General features: G+C 43.3%; 1 non-coding gene across 1 annotated transcript; it reads left to right on the top strand.

The window, feature by feature from the left end:
* Positions 1-1706: 1706 nt before the first annotated feature.
* Positions 1707-1813, top strand: LOC133032821 (small nucleolar RNA R71). The gene has a single exon (XR_009685408.1). It is a non-coding gene; the product is annotated as a small nucleolar RNA R71 (small nucleolar RNA).
* The last annotated feature ends 4922 nt before the right edge of the window (positions 1814-6735 follow it).

Raw genomic sequence — 6735 nt, forward strand, 5'->3', positions numbered from 1 at the left:
GGTGAGAGAAACTTACCTGAGCCCCATCAGAAGGGATCAAGTCCACCCTTTGCATTCAAAAGAGCCCTCGCACTAAATGAAGAAAATTTACCACCAATAGTGTTGATTTCAGAGTTTTGCACAAGAGTAAGCTCACCTTCAGAACTACCACACATCAATCTTTTCCAACGACGCTGAATCGTTCGAAGTCGCTCTTTAGGCTTTGCTTTCTTCTTATCAGTTTTAACAAAAGAACCCTTCACCACCTCAATCTTGCAACAGGTAGGAATGTCAGTTGGGGCAAAAACATTAAAATTGACCTCTTCATCTTGGACTCGCAACTTTAACTCCCCCTTTTGAACATCTATTAATGCTCGACCCGTGGCCAAGAATGGTCTTCCCAAAATAATGGGAATAGTTGAATCTTCCTCCATATCAAGAATTAAGAAATCAGCAGGGAAGATAAACTTACCAACCTTCACCAGTACATCTTCAATTATGCCACGAGGATGAGTTAGAGAACGATCCGCTAGTTGTAGAGTCACTGTTGTGGGCTTTGCTTTTCCCAATCCTAGCCTTTTGAAGACAGACAACGGCATTAGATTAATGCTTGCTCCCAGATCACATAGAGCTTTAGTTTCCACTGAACCCCCTATAGAGCATGGAATATTGAAACTACCCGGATCTTTAAGCTTGGGCGGTAGTTTCTTTTGCAAAATGGCGCTACACTCCTCAGTTAATGCCACTGTTTCATAGTCCTCCATTTTTCTCTTCTTAGACAATATCTCCTTCATGAACTTCACATAACGGGGCATTTGTTCCAAGGCTTCAGCAAAAGGAATGTTGATGTGTAGTCTTTTGAAAACCTCTAGAAATTTTGTAACCGCTTGTCTAGATTGGTCTTTCGGAGTCTCCGAGGATAAGGTATCTTCACATGATGATCAATACCGATTGGTGGAGACCGTTGTGGTGGTGCGGGGCTATCGTAGTTTTCTTTCGTTGATGTTGGAGTTGTTGCTGATTGATCTTTAACTTCTTCATTGAATGGTTGTACCACATCAGGCCCATCATAATTCTTTCCACTCCTCAAGGAAATTGCTTTACATTGCTCTTTTCCTTTTGCCTCACTAGTGCTAGCTGAATTTCCTTGAGCTTGGTTTGCCACTTGAGTAGCCAATTGTTCCATTTGAGTTTCTAGAGTTTTAATAGAGGCTCTAGTTTCCATCATGAATTGGAGCAATAAATCAGCTTGGATATTGGAGCCACTAGGACTTTGTTGTTGGTTTTGTTGGGGCTGATTTCTCTGCTGGTAGAACCCCTGTTGGTTGTGCCCATAATTATTATTTTGGGAGTAGTTCCCAATGGCTTTTGCTTGATCCATTGGCAAATTATCCACATCTGCCTGACACTCTGCAAAGTGATGGTTGCATCCACATATCTCACAAATAACTTGGGCTTGTTTAGCTTGCCCTGCAATCAGCTTTGTCAAGGCCTCAACTTGAGCTGTCAATTTTGTGATGGCATCAACCTCTAGCACACCAGCTACTTTCTTAGTTTGACTCCTTTCAGTTGGCCACTGTTGATTATTTAGAGCCATCTCCTCCAATAGATCGTAAGCCTCATTAGCACTCTTTCTCATAAAAGCTCCACCAGCTGCTGCATCTATCAGAGTTCTAGTGTTACCAACCAACCCGTTGTAGAAATTGTGAACCAGCATCCACTTCTCTATGCCATGATGAGGGCATTTTCTGATTAGATCTTTAAACCTCTCCCAAGCCTCATGGAGAGATTCATTATCTTGCTGACAGAAGTTGTTTATTTCTCCTCGCAGCTTTGCAGACTTAGCTGGAGGAAAGAACTTTGACAAGAATTTTGTTGCCAGATCATTCCATGTAGCAATAGAATTAGGTGGCAAAGAATTCAACCAACTCTTGGCTCGTTCTCTGAGCGAGAATGGGAACAACCTCAGTCGAATGGCAGCATCGCTAACTCCATTAACTTTAAAAGTTTCACAAAGTTCCATGAAGTTAGAGAGATGCAAATTAGGATCTTCAGAAGGGAGACCACCAAACTGAACTGAAGACTGCACCATTTGAAGGATGGCAGGCTTAATCTCGAAATTGTTTGCATCCACTGCCGGTGGCCTGATACATGACTGCACTCCCGTCAGAGTAGGGAGAATGTAATCTCTCAAGCTACGGCCATTAGCTTGATCTTCCACGGCACCTCCATTATTACCGTTATTACCCCCATTGTTTCCAGCATTATTGTACACATTCGCAGCCATGATCTCTGATGTTTCAGCAGTTGCTGAAACTCTTTCTTGCCTCTTGTTCTTTCGATTCCTCCTGCAAGTTTTCTCAATTTCAGGATCAACTGGTAATATGACTGTTTGTCCTTGACGGCGCATGCACTTAGGATTCCTGAAATAAATCAAGAAAATATTGCAAGAAAAAGGTTAGAAAAATCAGCAAGAGAAAATATACCAAAGTAGAAGTTAGTATAATTTTATGTAATATTAATCTTAGACAATTCCCCGGCAACGGCGCCAAAAACTTGTTGCTATAATTTATAAACACTACGCAAGTATACGCAATCAAGTAGTAAATCTCACACAGGTGAGGTCGATCCCACAGGGAATTGGATTAAGTACCACTAAATTATACTTATGATTCTATTCAGTAAATCAAAAGCAATTATGATTTAAAAACAGTAAAATATGAAAGAAATTCAGAAAAACTTAATAACACAATTTAAAGTTGAGCAAGATGAGACAATAGGGAGGAGAATCCTGTTGTTGTTTACCCAAATCGTTAATGATTAATTACTATCCTATTCTTGGAGTGAATGACAGATTATGAAATAACCTAGCTCCTTTCAGATCTTCTAGATTCTAAATCACATGTTATCTAATTAATTCCTTAATTAAACTAACATGAAATCAGCATTAAGTAATAATCTACTCGTCACATAAGTCATGTAAATACTTTCGTTTCACATAGAACATTGATTATCTTAATTTTAGCATTCTCAATTCTCACTTTTCAGATTTTGAATTGAGATCATAAAGCATGCACAAGGTGATCAATCTTAAACATGAAATTAAGAACAAATTAAGATAATTTCACACACAAGAATGGAGGAATGGCAATTAAACATTAACTAGGCAAACATTAAACAACAATCATCATCCTCCCTAAATGGGAAATTTAGTTCAGAAACAAATCCATAACCATTCCTATAGCAATATTCAACATAAATAAATTAAAGAGGAATAAAGAAAAGAACTGTTGGTGGATGAATTCTGGATCTTCACTTGAATCTCTATGCTTTTCCTGCCGCTCTCAGCTGTGTTTTAGGGTTCCAAATCGCTCTCCCTGACTTTCAATCGCAGTTTTCTATTTATAATTGAAATTTAGGGTTCAATGGACGAAAATGCCCCTGGTCCGTACGGGATCTCGCCGCGGCCAAGCTTCCTCTCGCCGCGGCGAGAAATTGCCAAATTTAGGCTCTCTCTGTATCTCGTAACTCGCCGCGGCGAGCCTCTTCATCGCCGCGGCGACTGATGCTTCTGAATTCTCGAGATCTAGCCGCGGCCAAGTTGTGTTTAGCCGCGGCCAGATATGCACAAAAACTCAAAAATTGAGTTTTCTTCGGCTCAGCACGTCTTTTAATGAATTTCTGCACCCGAGACCTCTTTTATTCCAAAGAACCTGAAAACATAGAAAACAAGCGTAATTCCGTCCCAACACAGCTAGAAATGCACATAAATTGGATCCAAAACATAGGCTAAAAATAGCCTAACAAACTCCCCCAAACTGACTCTTTACTCGTCCCCGAGTAAACTAAGACTAAACTAAAAAAAAAAAACTGACAATGATAGCTGAACTTTCCAACAATTTAATTGTTACCACCACCTGCACAACTTCAATCCATCAATAACCAGAATTTCAACTTGCCAACTCTAAGAACTAAGTTGAATGTGCAATTTACAAGTAAGTAATTCATACAAACATAAAGCATCGCAATTTCCATCAATATCACAACTGTTCTAACTTTCCAACATCCCACTAACACATGATCAATAAGTTTGAATGACATACCTCTCTCCACTAATGTTGACAAATTTCTATTTGGAATCAATAGGTCTTTTTCGGTTAGCATCACATGGCTTAGGTACATGGGTAGGTGAGAAGTCATTTAGGCTATACTATACCATAAGCACAATTATACCAAACAAACCCAACACAGCTAGAAATGCACATAAATTGGATCCAAAACATAGGCTAAAAATAGCCTAACAAATACCAGTGTGCGACGACGACTCTACTAAAGTACTCCGGATAGGGACGAGCCTGGATCCGGAGGAAAAAGACAAAATAATAAAAACACTGAAGGGCGCCATCGACATCTTTGCATGGCGCCAAGAAGACATGACCGGCATAAGCCCTCATGTCATCACCCATGTACTCAATGTCAATCCGGACATGCCTCCTGTACAGCAAAAGAGACGCCCGCTCGACTCGGTGAAAGCCGAGGCCTTAGAGAAAGAGGTGGACAAACTTTTGTCCAGTGGCATGATCCGTGACGTGTACTATCCGGAATGGCTGGCCAATCCGGTCCTGGTGCCCAAGCCGAACGAGACTTGGCGAGTTTGTATAGATTTCACAGATCTAAACAAAGCCTGCCCAAAGGACTGCTTCCCGCTACCCAGGATCGACCAGATGGTAGACGCCACGTCCGGATTTAAACTGCTGTCCTTCATGGATGCCTATGCTGGGTACAACCAAATAAAAATGCATACGGCAGACCAGGAATGCACTAGCTTCAGGACCGATAAGGGGGTATACTGCTACCTAGTCATGCCTTTCGGACTGAAAAACGCCGGAGCAACCTATCAAAGAATGGTTAACCGGATGTTTAAAAGCCTCCTGGGACGAAACATGGAGGTATATGTAGACGACATGCTCGTCAAATCCAAAGCATGCAACAGCCATGCAAGCGACTTAGAAGAATGTTTCAAAGTCGTCCGGAGATACGGTATGAAGCTCAACCCGAAAAAGTGCACCTTTGGGGTCAAGTCAGGAAAATTCCTGGGCTTCATAGTCAGCCAAAGGGGGATCGAAGCAAACCCGGAGAAAATCCAAGCTCTCCTGGACATGCCATCCCCCAAGAAGCATAAAGACGTGCAGAGCTGGACCGGAAAGGTAGCCGCACTGAGCCGCTTTATCTCACGCTCCACGGACAAGTGCATACCCTTCTTCAACGTACTGAAGAAATGCCAAAAGTTCGAATGGTCGGATGAATGCGAGGAGGCATTCAAGAGGTTAAAAGACCACATGGCCAAACCTCCTATCCTATCAAAACCCGTCCTTGGAGAAGACTTGTTCCTTTACTTGGCCGTCTCCGAGCACGCGGTTAGCGCTGCCCTGGTCCGGGAGGAAGAAAAAATTCAGCACCCGGTGTATTATGTTAGTAAGCGCATGATAGGGGCCGAGACAAGATACCCGGTCATTGAAAAATTAGTATTCTGCCTCCTGGTGGCATCAAGGAAGCTGAGGCCATACTTCCAAGCCCATCCGATCAAAATCTTGACCAATCATCCGCTCCGGCAAGTTCTCCAGAAGCCTGAAGCATCCGGAAGACTCCTCAAGTGGGCAATGGAGCTAAGTCAATTTGACTTACACTACGTACCCCGGATTTCCATAAAAGGCCAAGCCTTGGCAGACTTCATTACCGAATGCAATGAAGCCGAGGCAACAGCTAATACGCCGGTACCACCAATCCCCACCTGGAGGGTGTTTGTAGACGGAGCTTCTAATGAGAACGGTTCGGGAGCCGGAGTGGCTATGATCTCACCAACTGGACTACGGCTCCAGGCAGCACTCCAATTTAACTTCACAGCTTCAAACAACGAGGCTGAATATGAAGCCTTGATAGCAGGGCTAAAATTGGCGAAAGCCGTAGGGGCCAAAAGAGTGGAAGTCTACAGTGACTCTCAACTGGTCGTAAACCAGGTGTCCGGAGAATACCAAACTCGCGGCGAGCGGATGGCCGCGTACGTAACAATAGTCCGAGAACTACTCCACGAGTTCACGGACTATAAAATAGAAAGAATCCCCCTAGAGAAGAACGCTCACGCGGACTGTCTTGCTAAGTTAGCCTCGGACAGCGAAATCGAAGAGCTGGGGGTAGTACCAGTGGAACGCTTGGCAGAGCCAAGCATCAAAATAAAAGAGACCACGCTAACGGTTGGGCAAGAACCCAGCTGGATGGTCCCCATCATAAAATACATAACCACAGGTGAGTTGCCCCAAGAGAGGGCACTGTCTCGAAAGATTCAGTATCAGGCTCATCGTTACGTATTGATGGATCAAATTCTCTACCGGAGAGGACTCAGCATGCCTTATTTAAGGTGTGTATCGGACCCTGAAGCTAGACAAATCATGCTAGAGGTCCATGAAGGGTTCTGTGGAGATCATACGGGAGGACCCAGCCTCTCAAAGAAAATATTGAGGCAAGGGTACTTCTGGCCAACAATGAAAAAAGATTGTATAGACTATGTCCAAAAGTGTGACTCGTGCCAAAGGTACGCGAGCATACCGAGAGCTCCTCCAAATGAGATCACCCTGATGACCAGCCCCTGGCCCTTCACGGTCTGGGGAATAGATCTCATCGGGTCTCTACCTACGGGAAAAGGAGGAGTAAAGTATGCAATAGTAGCAGTAGACTACTTCACCAAATGGACAGAGGCCG

Source organism: Cannabis sativa, chromosome X, assembly GCF_029168945.1.
Source record: "Cannabis sativa cultivar Pink pepper isolate KNU-18-1 chromosome X, ASM2916894v1, whole genome shotgun sequence".
Classification (NCBI taxonomy): Eukaryota; Viridiplantae; Streptophyta; class Magnoliopsida; order Rosales; family Cannabaceae; genus Cannabis; species Cannabis sativa.